Source organism: Neofelis nebulosa, chromosome X (assembly GCF_028018385.1).
Source record: "Neofelis nebulosa isolate mNeoNeb1 chromosome X, mNeoNeb1.pri, whole genome shotgun sequence".
Classification (NCBI taxonomy): domain Eukaryota; kingdom Metazoa; phylum Chordata; class Mammalia; order Carnivora; family Felidae; genus Neofelis; species Neofelis nebulosa.
The window spans coordinates 73,204,418-73,224,860 of NC_080800.1; the positions used below are offsets into that span (position 1 = coordinate 73,204,418).

General features: G+C 39.0%; 1 protein-coding gene and 1 non-coding gene across 2 annotated transcripts in view; both read left to right on the plus strand.

The window, feature by feature from the left end:
* DACH2 (dachshund family transcription factor 2) overlaps positions 1-20,443 on the plus strand; it is a 748,066-nt gene that overhangs the window by 557,257 nt on the left and 170,366 nt on the right. The gene's annotated exons all lie outside the window — the stretch shown is intronic.
* LOC131503325 (small nucleolar RNA SNORD55/SNORD39) lies at positions 2,795-2,870 on the plus strand. Its single transcript, XR_009257415.1, has one exon. It is a non-coding gene; the product is annotated as a small nucleolar RNA SNORD55/SNORD39 (small nucleolar RNA).

A 20,443-nucleotide genomic window follows, 5' to 3' on the forward strand; every position in this document is an offset into this window, starting at 1 on the left:
ATATATGTGGGAAGTTTGTGCTGGTCTTATCAGGAAGGGGCCCACTGCTCTGGCACTCAGGCACAGTTGCCTTGGTAAAGAAACACTTGTGCAATGCAGGGGGTGGGGATTGGTGTAAGCAGCTCAGGCTTCCAGTGTTGATGCTGTCCTGCTCTCTGAAGTCAGTCTGTGCTGATGGGCAAGGGAGAAAAATGGGGCCAGTCTTCTCCCTAGTCACTAGAAAGGTGAGTTAATTCTTGACATTGTATAGGAAGCCTTCACAAAAGAGTGAACAATCTCCCCTCATGTGTCCCAAGTATCCCTTAAGTCCCTGCCTTCACCCTTTCTATGTCTGAGCCATCTCCCCACCTGGCAGCATGATACACCTGTGTTTTATTTCAGATGTGCTGGTTGGGTTTCAAAACTTCAAATTTTCAGGACCTGGTTGTAGCAAGGGCCTATGCTGGTCTTCTAGAGGTGGGTCTTACCCTGCTAAGGCTGGTTCCAGTTTGTCTCAAAAGGCCAGTCACACTAACGCACAGCAGGTTGGAGTTTAAAGTGTTGCAAAAAGCCTGAGTCCATGTTAGCTACCTCAGCAGGTGTCTTTACATCTATGCTTAAGGGGCTTGGAGCACAGTTGGTACCCACTGGCTCTTTTTCTCCTCAAAGGCAATACCACCTATCCCAGATTCCAAGAAGGGCAAACTGTCTCTCCTAATGTATCCCAGGGGATCCTCAGATCATGCCATTCTCTTGGGCCTCTTCATTCACAGAAGCAATGCAGCATCTGCTAGGTTCAACACCAGTCATGGTACAGACTTCTGAAACTCCAGTATTTGAAGTCTATGGGTTTTAAAATCTCATGATAGGGGTGCCTGGGTGGCTCAGTCAGTTAAACTTTCAACTCTTGATTTCATCTTACGTCATGATCTCATGATTCATGAGATTGAGCCCAACATCAAGCTGTGTGTGACAGCATGGAGCCTGCTTGGGATTCTCTCTCTTCCTCTCTCTCTGCTCCTCTCCCACTCACACTTATTCTCTCTCCCTCTCTCTCTTTCTCAAAATAAATAAATAAACTGAAAAAAATTAAATAAAATCTCATGATTATCAACCCTTCTCCTTTTCCTGGTCAATAGCTTTGGAGAAGTGTTTTCCCTGTGTTCTGCTCTTTCTGTCTCTCTCTTTCTCTCTCTCTCTCCACATCCCCTTTCTCCATGATCATGGTTCCTCCCCCTCTGCAGCACCCATCATCCTTTTCTCCCCCAAATCACACATCTCAGTACCTCCTACCTTCCATGATGTGGCCCCCATCTCCCTCTAGTTTTGCAATTTGTTCTGTCAGTCCTCAGACTGATTCCTTGGGTGTTCAGAATGATTGATATTTATCTAGCTATGTTCAAGGGACGAGGAAAGCATAGGGTTCTCCTACTACTCACTTATCTTAACCTTCCCTTTAGAGTATAAGATATGTTGCTGTGATGCTAATAATTTTTATAGCATGTGTCATAATAAATAGAAGACCGTGGGGGTGTTGGTCAGTAGATATAAAGCTAGAAGAAAGTGGAACAACATAAACCACACCAATGGGGGCCTAGATATCCCAAAAGCAAAAGCCAATTAATTATTGGAATGGAGTCTTTGGAAATCTGGGAAAAGTCATGATATTGAATATAAAAGAGGCTCAAATAAAATAAAATCCCAAAATACCCTATTAGAAAGGTCAGTAAATAAGCAAAAAAAAAAAAAAGAACAAATGTAGTCATGTCTACATTTCTTTCACCTATTTGTGGAAGTGCTCAGAGAATCTCATCATGTCTTAGTTGAATTTAGTTATACAGACTATACTGAATTAGGATATTTCTGAAGGTATGAATGCAATATAAGACAGAAAAGAAACAATCTTAAAACTATAATACTAAAGAAGAATAAGGGTGAGATTGTATTCTTAGCCATCTAAAATATCATTACAATATAGAATTGGAGACATTATAGATATATTGCCAAAAATACCCTAAAATAAATGACATATTTGTTATTTTTATTTTTATTCATTTATAGATCCACCCAGTACATCTATTCTTCTTTTCTTTCTCTGTGGCATGGCTGTTAAGGAGAATTAGACATAGTCCATTACTTGGAGACACTCATAGAACTGTTGTGAAGATAAAATAAAATAATAGATTAAAATGTGCTTTGAAAAGTTAAAGTTAGGCAAATACTAGGCATTTTTTATTGTAAACACCCAGTAGCTGTGATGATTATTTAATAAACTTGGATAGTGTATGCAGATAGTTCATTTAAGTGAATTTGGCCTTGTGACCATCTTTTTTTTCTTAATTTTTAAGGTAATTCTGGGAAATATATGTGGAAAGAAAAGGTTTTAGTAAGATTTTTCTATATAATTACAATAATATAGTTACATAGATCATACAGAACTTTTTGTTTCAAAGAAGTTTTATGTCCTTATTTCATGATTTCATGTTGGGAAAATCAGAGACCATTATGGATGTAAAATATACTTACTAAATTCTAATTGTCACATATGTGAAGGGCAATTATTTATTTTAAGAATGGAGATTGTTTTTCTCTCTCAGGAGAGGTACCTCTTTCATATCCCTGCAAAATCTACCCCAGATTCCAGTTTGAGCTGATCCCTATCCTGCCCCTGTGCTTTAGTGCAGACATACCTCTCTACCTACCTTTTTGACTGATGAACAAAAACAGTTTTTAGCAGTTCAACCACTATGTGGTAGTATGATATTTAACCCTCATCTGTATGAATCTGTTTCCTCCATCTAAAAAGTGGCAATTTAGTGGATGATAACACCTTGGTAATGTCAACTCCTGAGTGTGCACTGGGGAGCCAACCTTGGAGAGCCGAGCATGCGAGGGGAAAAAAAGATCATTTAAAAAGTTTCACTAAAAATGAACTACTTAGACCTCATCAAAATAAAAATCTTCTGCACTGCTAAGGAAACAATCAGCAAAACTAAAAGGGAACCAAAAGAATGGGAGAAGATATTTACAAACAACATACCAGATAAAGGGTTAGTATCCAAAATCTGTAAAGAAGTAATCAAACTCAACACCCCAAAAAACAAATAATCCAGCAAAGAAATGGGCAAAAGACATGAATAGACACTTCTCCAAAGAAGACATACAGATGACCATCCGAGACATGAAAAAATGCTCATCTTCACTCATCATCATGGAAATACAAATCAAAACGACTATGAGATATCACCTTACACCTGTCAGAATGTCTAACATTAACAATTCAGGCAACAACAGATGTTGGTGAGGATGTGAAGAAAGAGGATCTCTTTTGCATTTTTGGTGGGAGTGAAAGCTGGTGCAGCCACTCTGGAAAACAGTATGGAGGATCCTGAAAAAATTAAAAATAGAACTACCCTACAACCTAGCAATTGCACTACTAGGCATTTATCCAAGGGATACAGGTGTGCTGTTTGAAGGGACATCTGCACCCCCATGTTTATAGCAGCACTATCAACAATAGTGAAAGTATGGAAAGAACCCAAATGTCCATCGATGGATAAATGGATAAAGAAGATGTAGTATATATATACAATGAAGTATTACTCAGAAATCAAAAGGAAAGAAATCTTGCCATTTGCAACTATGTGGATGGAACTGGAGGGTATTATGTTAAGTGAAATTAATCAGAGAAAGACAAATATCATAGGGCTTCACTCATAAGAGGACTTTAAGAGACAAAACAGATGAACTTAAGGGAAGGGAAACCAAAATAATATAAACACAGGGAGAGGGACAAAGCATAAGACTCTTACATATAGAGAACAAACAGAGGATTACTGGAGGGGTTGTGGGAGGGGGGATGGGCTAAATGGGTAAGGGGCATTAAGGAATCTGCTCCTTAAATCATTGTTGCACTATATGCTAATTTGGATGTAAATATAAAAAAATAAAATTAAGAAACAAAAAAAAGTTTCAGCTGAAATGGGCTGTTACTATAAGCACAAATTAGAATTTGTTGTTTCTCTTATCTGTAACATGAAGGAGTAGGATATGGATAATGTATGATGACCAACTAACCAGCATATTTTCATTTACCCCTTATTGTGGTTTAGTTGTCTTTTCTGTGGAGTCAGTGCTATGTAGCCATTTGGTAAAGATACAATTGCTGGTGACAGAAATAAATGGGAATAGGGTGTTTTCAAAAAGATATATTAAATATATTAATAGTAATGGACTCACAACCCAAATTCTTAGTGCATATTCACTTGGATTGAATTGTTTCATTTTTAGGGATGTAACAATTGAATTTCATTTAGTATAGTGACAAAAAACTATGTCATCTATACTATATGAGTATAAAGTGGACTGGATACAGCTGCAAATAAATATAATTATTTTATAGCACTACAATTCTCAGTGATCCTAATTTTATATATGTGATAGCTTCTAATTCTAATTCTAATTTTAATTCTAATTCTAATTCTAATTCAGGATCAGCTATATTCCATATTAGTTTGTCTGTTAATCCATGCATGTACTAGAAAAAGAAGCATTAACTTAGTAAAATAAATTTCACTAGTTTTAGTTCAGTAACTTTGAAAACAAAAGTGTTATAGAGGAAGAGTCTTTGGATAATTTTGTTTCTTACATAATTCCTTAGAACTGTAAAAACTTATTGCAACCCTCTGCTCTTTTCTTTATGCTCTCAGTGAGAGCCCAAATTCATCATTGGTTCATTTTTACATGTGCATTCAGAAGGCATCATTTATTGCTGTTGTTTGAAAGTCACTTTACAGACTGTCAAAGGAGAAATCACCTGCCCCTACCTAGACACAATCTCTCATTTGACAGTTTTGAAAGCCACAATTCAGTATAAATGTCCAAGTGTTCTACCAGGAAAGAAGGCTGTAAAGGCTCCACTGTAAACCTTGTTCTATCTTGAATTGATTTCTTACTGGTGTATATGGATGGTTGTTTTTTTGTTTTTTTAAAAATTTTTTTTTAATGTTTATTTATTTTTGAGACAGAGAGACAGAGCATGAATGGGGGAGGGTCAGAGAGAGGGAGACACAGAATCCAAAACAGGCTCCAGGCTCCGAGCTGTCAGCACAGAGCCCAATGCGGGGCTCGAACTCACGGACCGTGAGATCATGACCTGAGCCGAAGTCGGCTGCCCAACTGACTGAGCCACCCAGGCGCCCCTGGATGGTTGTTTTTGATCTTTTACAGCTGACTGGTCAAAAAAGCAGACTAGAATGATGTTCAGAGTAAATCAAGACCAACACATTAAGATGTTTAACTTATTAAGGATAAATAACATCATTGTGAACAGAAATATTTTGGGTATCCAGTGTTTCTGTTTTCTAGCTTAGGAATGACTTATTGCATGAATTACAAATCAGTTACTTTTCTGGATTTTGGTTTGTCATATTTGAAAAATGAGGAAAATACAAGATTCCTATCTCATAAAGAAATAACAATTTTGAGCTAGTTTTGAACACTCTGAGCAATGTGGACACATCATTTTCTCCTCTCCCATCTTAAATCTCCCAGTATTTAATTAAAAGAAGTATGTCGTAGTGTTCCGGAAGATGGCGGCGTAGGAGGACGCTGGGCTCACCGCGCATCCTGCTAATCACTTAGATTCCACCTACACCTGCCTAAAGAACCCAGAAAACCGCCAGAGGATTAGCAGAACGGAGTCTCCGGAGCCAAGCGCAGACGAGAGGCCCACGGAAGAGGGTAGGAAGGGCGGCGAGGCGGTGCGCGCTCCACGGACTGGCGGGAGGGAGCCGGGGCGGAGGGGCGGCTCGCTGGCCAAGCAGAGCCCCCGAGTCGGGCTGGCAAAAGTGGAGGGGCCGGACGGACTGTGTTCTGACAGCAAGCGCGACTTAGCGTCTGGGAGGTCAGAAGTTAACAGCTCTGCTCAGAAAGCGGGAAGGCTGGAGGACAAAGGGAGGGAGAGCTGCTGAGCCCCCGGACGGACGGCAGAGCTCAGCTTGGCGGGGAACAAAGGCGCTCGCCAGCGCCATCTCCCCCACCCATCCCCCAGCCAAAATCCCAAAGAGAACCAGTTCCTGCCAGGGAACTTGCTCGCTCCGCGCAAACACCCAACTCTGTGCTTCTGCGGAGCCAAACCTCCGGCAGCGGATCTGACTCCCTCCCGCTGCCACAGGGCCCCTCCTGAAGTGGATCACCTAAGGAGAAGCGAGCTAAGCCTGCCCCTCCCGCCCCCGTGCACCTTGCCTACCCACCCCAGCTAATACGCCAGCTCCCCAGCACCACAAGCCTGGCAGTGTGCAAGTAGACCAGATGGGCCACACCACCCCACAGTGAATCCCGCCCCTAGGAGAGGGGAAGAGAAGGCACTCACCAGTCTGACTGTGGCCCCAGCGGTGGGCTGGGGGCAGACATCAGGTCTGACTGCGGCCCCACCCACCAACTCCAGTTATACACCACAGCACGGGGGAAGTGCCCTGCAGGTCCTCACCGCTCCAGGGACTATCCAAAATGACCAAACGGAAGAATTCCCCTCAGAAGAATCTCCAGGAAATAACAACAGCTAATGAACTGATCAAAAAGGATTTAAATAATATAACAGAAAGTGAATTTAGAATAATAGTCATAAAATTAATCGCTGGGCTTGAAAACAGTATAGAGGACAGCAGAGAATCTCTTGCTACAGAGATCAAGGGACTAAGGAACAGTCACGAGGAGCTGAAAAACGCTTTAAACGAAATGCAAAACAAAATGGAAACCACCACGGCTCGGATTGAAGAGGCAGAGGAGAGAATAGGTGAACTAGAAGATAAAGTTATGGAGAAAGAGGAAGCTGAAAGAAAGAGAGATAAAAAAATCCAGGAGTATGAGGGGAAAATTAGAGAACTAAGTGATACACTAAAAAGAAATAATATACGCATAATTGGTATCCCAGAGGAGGAAGAGAGAGGGAAAGGTGCTGAAGGGGTACTTGAAGAAATTATAGCTGAGAACTTCCCTGAACTGGGGAAGGAAAAAGGCATTGAAATCCAAGAGGCACAGAGAACTCCCTTCAGACGTAACTTGAATCGATCTTCTGCACGACATATCATAGTGAAACTGGCAAAATACAAGGATAAAGAGAAAATTCTGAAAGCAGCAAGGGATAAATGTGCCCTCACATATAAAGGGAGACCTATAAGACTCGTGACTGATCTCTCCTTTGAAACTTGGCAGGCCAGAAAGGCTTGGCACGATATCTTCAGTGTGCTAAACAGAAAAAATATGCAGCCGAGAATCCTTTATCCAGCAAGTCTGTCATTTAGAATAGAAGGAGAGATAAAGGTCTTCCCAAACAAACAAAAACTGAAGGAATTTATCACCACGAAACCAGCCCTACAAGAGATCCTAAGGGGGATCCTGTGAGACAAAGTACCAGAGACATCACTACAAGCATAAAACATACAGACATCACAATGACTCTAAACCCGTATCTTTCTATAATAACACTGAATGTAAATGGATTAAATGCGCCAACCAAAAGACATAGGGTATCAGAATGGATAAAAAAACAAGACCCATCTATTTGCTGTCTACAAGAGACTCATTTGAGATCTGAGGACACCTTTAGATTGAGAGTGAGAGGATGGAGAACTATTTATCATGCTACTGGAAGCCAAAAGAAAGCTGGAGTAGCCATACTTATATCAGACAAACTAGACTTTAAATTAAAGGCTGTAACAAGAGATGAAGAAGGGCATTATATAATAATTACAGGGTCTATCCATCAGGAAGAGCTAACAATTATAAATGTCTATGCGCCAAATACCGGAGCCCCCAGATATATAAAACAGTTACTCATAAACATAAGCAACCTTATTGATAAGAATGTGGTCATTGCAGGGGACTTTAACACCCCACTTACAGAAATGGATAGATCATCTAGACACACAGTCAATAAAGAAACAAGGGCCCTGAATGATACATTGGATCAGATGGACTTGACAGATATATTTAGAACTCTGCATCCCAAAGCAACAGAATATACTTTCTTCTCGAGTGCACATGGAACATTCTCCAAGATAGATCACATACTGGGTCACAAAACAGCCCTTCATAAGTTTACAAGAATTGAAATTATACCATGCATACTTTCAGACCACAATGCTATGAAGCTTGAAATCAACCACAGGAAAAAGTCTGGAAAACCTCCAAAAGCATGGAGGTTAAAGAACACCCTACTAACGAATGAGTGGGTCAACCAGGCAATTAGAGAAGAAATTTAAAAATATATGGAAACAAACGAAAACGAAAATACAACAATCCAAACGATTTGGGACGCAGCGAAGGCAGTCCTGAGAGGAAAATACATTGCAATCCAGGCCTATCTCAAGAAACAAGAAAAATCCCAAATACAAAATCTAACAGCACACCTAAAGGAAATAGAAGCAGAACAACAAAGACAGCCTAAACCCAGCAGAAGAAGAGAAATCATAAAGATCAGAGCAGAAATAAACAATATCGAATCTAAAAAAACTGTAGAGCAGATCAACGAAACCAAGAGTTGGTTTTTTGAAAAGATAAACAAAATTGACAAACCTCTAGCCAGGCTTCTCAAAAAGAAAAGGGAGATGACCCAAATAGATAAAATCATGAATGAAAATGGAATTATTACAACCAATCCCTCAGAGATACAAACAATTATCAGGGAATACTATGAAAAATTATATGCCAACAAATTGGACAACCTTGAAGAAATGGACAAATTCCTAAACACCCACACTCTTCCAAAACTCAATCAGGAGGAAATAGAAAGCTTGAACAGACCCATAACCAGCGAAGAAATTGAATCGGTTATCAAAAATCTCCCAACAAATAAGAGTCCAGGACCAGATGGCTTCCCAGGGGAGTTCTACCAGACGTTTAAAGCAGAGATAATACCTATCCTTCTCAAGCTATTCCAAGAAATAGAAAGGGAAGGAAAACTTCCAGACTCATTCTATGAAGCCAGTATTACTTTGATTCCTAAACCAGACAGAGACCCAGTAAAAAAAGAGAACTACAGGCCAATATCTCTGATGAATATGGATGCAAAAATTCTCAATAAGATACTAGCAAATCGAATTCAACAGCATATAAAAAGAATTATTCACCATGATCAAGTGGGATTCATTCCTGGGATGCAGGGCTGGTTCAACATTCGCAAATCGATCAACGTGATACATCACATTAACAAAAAAAAAAGAGAAGAACCATATGATCCTGTCAATCGATGCAGAAAAGGCCTTTGACAAAATCCAGCACCCTTTCTTAATAAAAACCCTTGAGAAAGTCGGGATAGAAGGAACATACTTAAAGATCATAAAAGCCATTTATGAAAAGCCCACAGCTAACATCATCCTCAATGGGGAAAAACTGAGAGCTTTTTCCCTGAGATCAGGAACACGACAGGGATGCCCACTCTCACCGCTGTTGTTTAACATAGTGCTGGAAGTTCTAGCATCAGCAATCAGACAACAAAAGGAAATCAAAGGCATCCAAATTGGCAAGGATGAAGTCAAGCTTTCGCTTTTTGCAGATGACATGATATTATACATGGAAAATCCGATAGACTCCACCAAAAGTCTGCTAGAACTGATACATGAATTCAGCAAAGTTGCAGAATACAAAATCAATGTATAGAAATCAGTTGCATTCTTATACACTAACAATGAAGCAACAGAAAGACAAATAAAGAAACTGATCCCATTCACAATTGCACGAAGAAGCATAAAATACCTAGGAATAAATCTAACCAAAGATGTAAAAGATCTGTATGCTGAAAACTATAGAAAGCTTATGCAGGTAATTGAAGAAGATATAAAGAAATGGAAAGACATTCCCTGCTCATGGATTGGAAGAATAAATATTGTCAAAATGTCAATACTACCCAAAGCTATCTACACATTCAATGCAATCCCAATCAAAATTGCACCAGCATTCTTCTTGAAACTAGAACAAGCAATCCTAAAATTCATATGGAACCACAAAAGGCCCCGAATAGCCAAAGTAATTTTGAAGAAGAAGACCAAAAGAGGAGGCATCACAATCCCAGACTTTAGCCTCTACTACAAAGCTGTCATCATCAAGACAGCATGGTATTGGCATAAAAACAGACACATAGACCAATGGAATCGAATAGAAACCCCAGAACTAGACCCACAAACGTATGGCCAACTCATTTTTGACAAAGCAGGAAAGAACATCCAATGGAAAAAAGACAGTCTCTTTAACAAATGGTGCTGGGAGAACTGGACAGCAACATGCAGAAGGTTGAAACTAGACCACTTTCTCACACCATTCACAAAAATAAACTCAAAATGGATAAAGGACCTGAATGTGAGACAGGAAACCATCAAAACCTTAGAGGAGAAAGCAGGAAAAGACCTCTCTGACCTCAGCCGTAGCAATCTCTTACTCGGCACATCCCCAAAGGCAAGGGAATTAAAAGCAAAAGTGAATTACTGGGACCTTATGAAGATAAAAAGCTTCTGCACAGCAAAGGAAACAACCAACAAAACTAAAAGGCAACCAACGGAATGGGAAAAGATATTTGCAAATGACACATCGGACAAAGGGCTAGTATCCAAAATCTATAAAGAGCTCATCAAACTCCACACCCGAAAAACAAATAACCCAGTGAAGAAATGGGCAGAAAACATGAATAGACACTTCTCTAAAGAAGACATCCGGATGGCCAACAGGCACATGAAAAGATGTTCAACGTCGCTCCTCACCAGGGAAATACAAATCAAAACCACACTCAGATACCACCTCACGCCAGTCAGAGTGGCCAAAATGAAGAAATCAGGAGACTATAGATACTGGAGAGGATGTGGAGAGACGGGAACCCTCTTGCACTGTTGGTGGGAATGCAAATTGGTGCAGCCGCTCTGGAAAGCAGTGTGGAGGTTCTTCAGAAAATTAAAAATAGACCTACCCTATGACCCAGCAATAGCACTGCTAGGAATTTATCCAAGGGATACAGGAGTACTGATGCATAGGGGCACTTGTACCCCAATGTTTATAGCAGCACTCTCAACAATAGCCAAATTATGGAAAGAGCCTAAATGTCCATCAACTGATGAATGGATAAAGAAATTGTGGTTTATATACACAATGGAATACTACGTGGCAATGAGAAAAAATGAAATATGGCCTTTTGTAGCAACGTGGATGGAACTGGAGAGTGTGATGCTAAGTGAAATAAGCCATACAGAGAAAGACAGATACCATATGGTTTCACTCTTATGTGGATCCTGAGAAACGTAACAGAAACCCATGGGGGAGGGGAAGGGAAAAAAAAAAAAAGAGGTTAGAGTGGGAGAGAGCCAAAGCATGAGAGACTGTTAAAAACTGAGAACAAACTGAGGGTTGATGGGGGGTGGGAGGGAGGGCAGGGTGGGTGATGGGTATTGAGGAGGGCACCTTTTGGGATGAGCACCGGGTGTTGTATGGAAACCAATTTGACAGTAAATTTCATATATTAAAAAATAAATAAATAAAAAATAAATAAATAAATAAATAAATTAAAAAAAAAAAAAGAAGTATGTCGTACATACTCATGTAGCACATCCTAATTCTAAATAATTTGCTTCTTAGTGCCAAATGGAATATCCAAAGTCTATTGTGTGTGTTTTTCCCATTATTATCTTTTTAAAAATATTTAAAATGTAAAACAATGTAACACATGTGTAAATTACAAATAATAATAATATAAATGCCAGTGAACCCACCTTGCAACTCGAGAACTAAAACATTATCAACAATTTGCATTTTTTTATGTGCCCATTCCTTTTCTTATACTTCTGCCCCCTGCCAAAGGTAAGCACTCCTCCAAATTTTGTGTTTAACTTCTTACTGTTCTTTTACACTGCTTATTTGAAATGAAATATTTATGTTTAGAAGCAACTTAGAAAATTATAGAATGCCTGAGCTTGAATGAACCTGTGAGAGCATTCAGCTCCACTCCATCATTTTATGTAAAGGGAAATTGAGACCCATAGGAGGCAGAATGAAGATGTCTGGCTTTTGGGTGGGAATTTGATCCTTAGTTGGAAGGTGGGAAATATACTAATTATCTATGAGTTTGCTATCTATTCAGTAATAACTGCAATCATAACAATTGATACTAAAATACTCAACAATAGGTAGAGAACATGGAAGATGGCGGCGTAAGAGGACACTGGGCTAACTACATCCTGCTGATCACTTAGATCCCACCCACATTGGACTAAATAACCCAGAAAACCACCAGAAGACTAGCAGAACCAACTCTCTGGAACCAAGCGTAGACAAGAGGCTCACAGAAGAGGGTAGGAAGGGCAGAGAGGCAGTGCACCCTACACGGACTGACAGGAGGGAGCTGGGGCAGTGGAGGAGAAGGCCACCTGGCAAGAGAGAGCCCCCGAGTCTCTCATGCAAAAGCAGAGGGGCCCGAGTGCGTGAGTTCTGACAGCCAGCGAGACTTAACATCTGGAATGTTAAAAGTGAAAACCTCTGCCCTTGGAGAGTGGGGAGAGTGAGAGGACACCCGGAAGACAGAGCTCAGGTCAGCAGGGAACAAAGGCTCTTGCAAGCGCCATTTCCTTCTCCCACCTCCCAGCCAAAATCCCAAAGGGAACCAGTTCCCATCACCCAACTTGCTTGCACCACGCAAACACCCACTGCTGTGCTTCTGTGCATCCATCCCTCTGATGGGTCTGCCTCCCTTCCAGTGCTGCAGGACCCCTACAGCAGGGGTCCACCAATGGCAAAGCCAGCTAAGCTTGTCCCTCCCACCCCTGTGCACCTTGCAGATCCACCCCAGCTAATAGGCCAGATCCCATCAAAGCAGCACCACAAACCTGGCAGTATGCAACTAGCACAGAAAGGGGTGACACCACTGTACAGTGAGTCCTGCCTCTGGGGGAGGGGAAGATAAGGAACACAAGAGTCTGACTGTGGCCCCAGCGGTGAGCTGGGGGCAGACATCAGGTCTGACTGTGGCCCTGCCCACCAAAACAAGTAACTCTGGACAACATGGAAAGTGTGCTGCAGTTTGGAACCACCCTAGGGACTACCCAAAATGATGAAACAGAAGAACTCTCCTCAAAAGAAACTCCAGGAAGTAGCGACAGCTAACAAATTGATCAAAAACGATTTAAGCAATACAACAGAAGAATTTAGAATAATAGTCATAAAATTAATCACTTGGCTTGAAAAAAGCATAGAGGACAGCAGAGAATCTATTCCTACAGAGATCAAGGGACTAAGAAATAGTCATGAGGAGCGAAAAAATGCTATAAATGAGGTGCAAAATAAAATGGAGGCGGCCATAGCATGGATTGAAGAAGCAGAGGAGAGAATAGGTGAATTTGAATATAAAATTATGGAAAAAGAACAAGCTGAAAAAAAGAGAGATAAAAAAATCCAGGAGTATGAGGGGAGAATTAGAGAACTAAGTGATGCAATCAAATGGAACAATATCCGTATAATAGGAATTCCAGAAGATGAAGAGACAGAGAAAGGGGCTGAAGGTGTACTTGAACAAATCAGAGCTGAGAACTTCCCTGATCTAGGGAAAGAAAAATGCATTGAAATCCAAGAGGCACAGAAAACTCCCTTCATACATAACTTGAACCGATCTTCTGCACGTCATATCATAGTGAAACTGGCAAAATACAAGGATAAAGAAAAAATTCTGAAAGCAGCTAGGAATAAACATGCTCTAACATATAAAGGGAGACCTATAAGACTAGTGGCAGACCTATCTACTGAAACTTGGCAGGCCAGAAAGGAATGGCAGGAAATCTTCAGTGTGCTGAACAGAAAAAAATATGCAGCCAAGAATCCTTTATCCAGCAAGTCTGTCATTCAGAATAGAAGGAGAGATAAAGGTCTTCCCAAACAAAAACTGAAGGAATTCATCACCACTAAACCAGCACTACAAGAGATCCTAAAGGGGATTCTGTGAGTGAAATGTTGCAAGGACCACAAAGTACCAGAGACATCACTACAAGCATGAAACATACAGACATCACACTGACTCGAAACTCGTATCTTTCAATAATAACACTGAATGTAAATGGACTAAATGCTCCAACCAAAAGACATAGGGTATCAGAATGGATAAAAAATCAAGACCCATCTATTTGCTATCTACAACAGACTCATTTTAGACCTGAGGACACCTTCAGACTGAAGGTGAGGGGATGGAGAACTATCTATCATGCTATTGGAAGTCAAAGGAAAGCTGGAGTAGCCATACTTATATCAGACAAACTAGACTTTAAATTAAACAAGAGATTGTAACAAAATTGTAGAGATTAAACAAGAGATTAAATAAAATTGCAACAAGAGATGAAGAAGGGCATTATATAATAATTACAGGGTCTATCCATCAGGAAAAGCTAACAATTATAAATGTCTATGTGCCAAACACGGAAGCCCCCAAATATATAAAACAATTAATCACAAACATAAGCAACCTTATTGATAAGAACGTGGTAATTCCAGGGGATATTAACACCTCACTTACACCAATGGATAGATCATCTAGACACACAGTCAATAAAGAAACAAGGGCCCTGAATGATACATTGGATCAGATGGACTTGACAGATCTATTTAGAACTCTGCATCCCAAAGCAACAGAATATACTTTCTTCTCGAGTGCACATGGAACATTCTCCAAGATAGATCACATACTGGGTCACAAAACAGCCCTTCATAAGTATACAAGAATTGAAATCATACCATGCATACTTTCAGACCACAATGCTATGAAGCTTGAAATCAACCACAGGAAAAAGTCTGGAAAACCTCCAAAAGCATGGAGGTTAAAGAACACCCTACTAAAGAATGAATGGGTCAACCAGGCAATTAGAGAAGAAATTTAAAAAAATATATGGACACAAATGAAAATGAAAATATAGTAATCCAAATGCTTTAGGACACAGCAAGGGCAGTTCTGAGAAGAAAATACATTGCAATCTAGGCCTATCTCAAGAAACAAGAAAAATCCCAAATACAAAATCTAACAGCACACCTAGAGGAAATAGAAGAATAACAGCAAAGACACCCCAAACACAGCAGAAGAACAGAAATAGTAAACATCAGAGCAGAAATAAACAATATAGAATAAAAAACAAACTGTAGAGTAGAACATTGAAACCAAGCATTGGTTTTTTGAAAACATAAATAAAATTGATAAACCTGTAGCCAGGCTTCTCAAAAAGAAAAGGGAGATGACCCAAATAGATAAAATCATGAATGAAAATGGAATTATTACAACCAATCCCTTATAAATACAAGCAATTATCAAGGAATACTATGAAAAATTATATGCCAGCAAACTGGAAAACCTGGAAGAAATGGACAAATTCCTAAGCACCCACATACTTCCAAAACCCAAACACGAAGAAATAGAAAACTTGAATAGACCCATACCAGCAAAGAAATTGAATCAGTTATCAAAAATCTCCCAATGAATAAGAGTCCATGACCAGAAGGCTTCCCTGGGGAATTCTACCAGACATTTAAAGCAGAGATAATACCTATCCTTCTCAAGCTGTTCCAAAAAATAGAAAGGGAAGGAAAACTTCCAGACTCATTCCATGAAGCCAGCATTACTTTGATTCTGGAACCAGACAGAGACCCAGTGAAAAAAGAGAACTACAGGCCAATATCCCCGATGGACATGGATGCACAAATTCTCAATAAGATACTCACAAATCAAATTCAACAGCATATAAAAAGAATTATTGACCATGATCAAGTGGGATTCATACCTGGGATACAGGGATGGTTCAACATTCACAAATTGATGTGATGCATCACATCAATAAAAGAAATGATAAGACCATAGGTTCCTGTCAATCAATGCAGAAAAAGCATTTGACCAAATTCAGCATCCTTTCCTAATAAAAACCGTCAAGAAAGTCAGGATAGAAGGAACATACTTAAACATCATCAAAGCCATTTATACAAACACCACAGCTAATATCATCCTCAATGGGGAAAAAACTGAGAGCTTTCCCCCTGAGTCAGGAACAGGACAGGGATGTCCACTCTCACTGCTGTTGTTTAACATAGTGTTGGAAGTTCTAGCATCAGTAATCAGACAACAAAAGGAAATCAAAGGCATCAAAATTGGCATAGATGAAGTCAAACATTCACTTTTTGCAGATGACATGATATTATACATGGAAAATCCGATAGACTCCACCAAAAGTCTGCTAGAACTGATACATGAATTCAGCAAACTTGCAGGATACAAAATGAATGTACAGAAATCAGTTGCATTCTTATACACTAATAAAGAAGCAACAGAAAGACAAATAAAGAAACTGATCCCATTCACAAAATGCACCAAGAAGCATAAAATACCTAGGAATAAACCTAACCAAAGATGTAAAAATCTGTATGCTGAAAACTATAGGAAGCTTATGAAGGAAATTGAAGAAGATACATAGAAATGGAAAAACATTCCATGCTCAGGGATTGGAAGAATAAATATTGTCAAAATGTCAATACTACCCAAAGCTATCTACACATTCCATGAAATCCCAATCAAAATTGCACCAGCATTCTTCCCGAAGCTAGAACAAGCAATCCTAAAATTTGTATGGAACCGCAATAAACCCCGAATGGCCAAAGTAATATTGAAGAAGAAGACCTAAGTAGGAGGCATCTCAATTCCAGACTTTAGCCTCTACAACAAAGCTGTAATCATCAAGACAGCATGGTATTGGCACAAAACCAGACACATAGACCAATGGAATAGAATAGAGACTCCAGAATTACACCCACAAAAGTATGGCCAACTACTCTTTGACAAAGCAGGAAAGATTATCCAATGGAAAAAAAGACAGTCTCTTTAACAAATGGTACCAGGAGAACTGGACAGCAACATGGAGAAGATTGAAACTAGACCACTTTCTTACACCATTCACAAAAACAAACTCAAAATGGATAAAGAACCTGAATGTGAGACAGGAAACCATCAAAATTCTAGAGGAGAAAGCAGAAAAAAACCTCTCTGACCTCAGCCGCAGCAATTTCTTACTTGACACATCTCCAAAGGCAAGGGAATTAAAAGCAAAAATGAACTATTGGGACCTCATCAAGATAGAAAGCTTCTGCACTGCAAAGGAAACAATCAACAACACTAAAAGGCAACTGATGGAATGGGAAAAGATATTTGCAAATGGCATATTGGACAAAGGGCTAGTATCCAAAATCTATAAAGAACTCACCAAACCCCACACCTGAAAAACAAACAATCCAGTGAAGAAATGGGCAGACAACATGAATAGACACAAGACATCCAGATGGCCAATAGGCACATGAAAAGATGATCATTGTCACTCCTCATCAGGGAAATACAACTCAAAACCACACTCAGATACCACCTCTAGCCAGTCAGAGTTGCTAAAATGAACAAAATTTGGCGACTATAGATGCTGGAGAGGATGTGGAGAAATAGGAACCCTCTTGCACTCTTGGTGGGAATGCCAACTGGTGCAGCTACTCTGGAAAACAGTGCAGAGGTTCCTCAAAAAATTAAAAATTGATCTACCCTCTGACTCAGCAATAGCACTGCTAGGAATTTATCCAATGAATACAGGAGCGCTGATGCATAGGGGCACTTGTACCCAAATGTTTATAGCATCACTTTCAACAATAGCCAAATTATGGAAAGAGCCTAAGTGTCCATCAACTGATGACTGGAGAAAGAATTTGTGGTTTATATACATAATGGAATACTATGTGGCAATGAGAAAGAATGAAACAGGGCCTTTTGTAGCATTGTGGATGGAACTGGAGAGTGTTCTGCTAAGTGAAATAAGTCATACAGAGAAAGACAGATACCATATGTTTTCACTCTTATGTGGATCCTGGGAAACTTAACAGAAGACCATGGGGGAGGGGAAGGAAAAAAAGAGGTTAGAGAGGGAGGGAGCCAAAACATAAGAGACTTTTAAAAACTGAGAATAAACTGAGGGTTGACGGGGGTGGGAATGAGGGGAGGGTGGGTGATGAGTATTGAGGAGGGCACTTGTTGGGATGAGCACTGTGTGTTGTATGGATACCAAGTTGATAATAAATTTCCTATTAAAAATAATAAAAATAAAATACTCAACAATAAAACATAAAACTTCTGCACAGTGAAGGAAATAATCAGCAAAACTAAAAGTCAACTTATGGAATGTGAGAAGATATTTGCAAATGACATACCTGATAAAGGGTTTGTATCCAAAATCTATAAAGAACTTATCAAAGTAAATATCAAAAAAACACAAATAATCCAGTTAAAAATGGGTAGAAGATATGAATAGAAATTTTTCCAAAGAAGACATCCAGATGGCTAACAGACACATGAAAAATGCTCAAGATCACTCAGCATCAGGGAAATACAAGTCAAAATCACAACGAGATACCCCTTCACACCTATCAGAATGACTGAAATTAACAACATAGGAAACAGTGGATGTTAACAAGGATACAGAAAAATGGAATCCTCTTACACCATTGGTGGGAATGGAAACTGGCACAGCCACTCTACAAAGTAGTATGGAGGTTCCTCAAAAAGTTAAAAATAGAACCACCCTACAACCCAGCAATCACACTACTAGGTATTATCCCTAAGGATGCAACAATAGTGATTCGAAGGGGCACATGCACCGTGATGTTTTTGGAGCATTATGAACAATAACCAAGTTATGGAAAGACCCCAAATGTCCATTAACTGATGAATGGATAAAGAAGATGTGGAATATATATACAATGGAATATTAGTCGGCCATCAAAAAAAGAATGAATCTTGCAATTTTAGATGATGTGGATAGAGCTAGAGTATATTATGCTAAGTGAAACCAGTCAGAGATTATGCTGAGTGAAATCAGTCAGAGAATGAAAATACCATATGATTTCACTAATATATGGAATTTAATAAACAAAACAGATGAATATAAAGGAAGGGGGAAGAAAAAGATAGGGAGGCAAACCATAAGAAACTCTTAACTATAGAGAACAAACTGAGAGTTGATGGAAGGTTATGAGGGTGAGAGTCTAAATGGGTGATGGTTTCTGATGAGCACTGGTTGTTGTATGTAAGTGATGAATCACTAAATTCTACTCCTGAAATCAGTACTATACTATATGTTAACTAACTAGAATTTAAATAAAAACTTAAATAAATAAATAAATACCATCTTGGAAGGAGAATTATTTTCTAAGATTATAAAATTAAAGAAAAATAATAATAAAACTAGGTGCTGTGGTTCTCAAATCAGCATTCTTTGTGATTTAAAATATAAGAACTGGGGCACCTGGGTGGCTCAGTCGTTTAAGCAACCAACTTCAGCTCAGGTCATGATCTCATGTCTCGTGAGTTCCAGCCACGTGTCAGGTTCTGTGCTGACAGCTCAGATCCTGGAGCCTGCTTCAGGTTCTGTGTCTTTCTCTCTGTCCCTCTGCTGTTTGCACTCTGTTTCTCTCTCTCTCAGAAATAAATAAACATTTTAAAAAATTTTAAATATAAGAATTATTCAATAACATATTTATAGAAAAACTGCCTATAAATCAAAATTATATATATTGTACCTTAGTCTATGAATTCTATTATATACCTGGAGTATCAGCCCTATTAAAAACTTTAAAATTTGTACTAAATTCTTTTAAAAGACACATTTCAGTGAAATGTAATTTCTTTTTCTAAATTTTTTTAATCTTTATTTTTGGAGAGAGATAGAGACAAAGCACAAGTGGGGGAGGAATGAGATAGAGAGAGACAAAGAATCTGAAGCAGGTTCCAAGCTCTGAGCTGTCAGAACAGAGTCTGACACGGGGTTAGAACTCATTAACCATGAGTTCATGATCTGGGCAGAAGTCATACTATTAAGTGACTGAGCCACCCAGGTGCCGTGAAAAATAATTTCTAATGAAAATATTAAACTATTCTGATTTTCTTTAGAATTATATTACTGCATACATTAAATAGTATGGTGAAAAGATAAAGTGTGTGTGTGTGTGTGTATGTGTGCGTGTGTGTGTGTACACACAATTACTGTATTGAACTTATGCAGTAATATAATTCTAAAGAAAACTAAAGCAGATATACATATATACAGGTAATATATGTATATACATATACATACACATACATATATACATATATATGTATACATATATACATATATATGTATACATATATACATATACACACATACATACATACACAACACACCATGATGTGTTTTTAGTTATTTATCAACTGAGGCTATTTTAACTAGAGCTTCTTACTCTCCTAATGATGAAATTAAAGGAATTCTGAATTCTTTTGTAAATTGAGGGTTCAATATTTGATTTATCTGTTCTTTAATTTATAGTTTTGTCCACAGTTCAATATCACTAATTTGCATTAATGGGGAAGTAGTCTGAAATATAGACCAGAACTGACCAA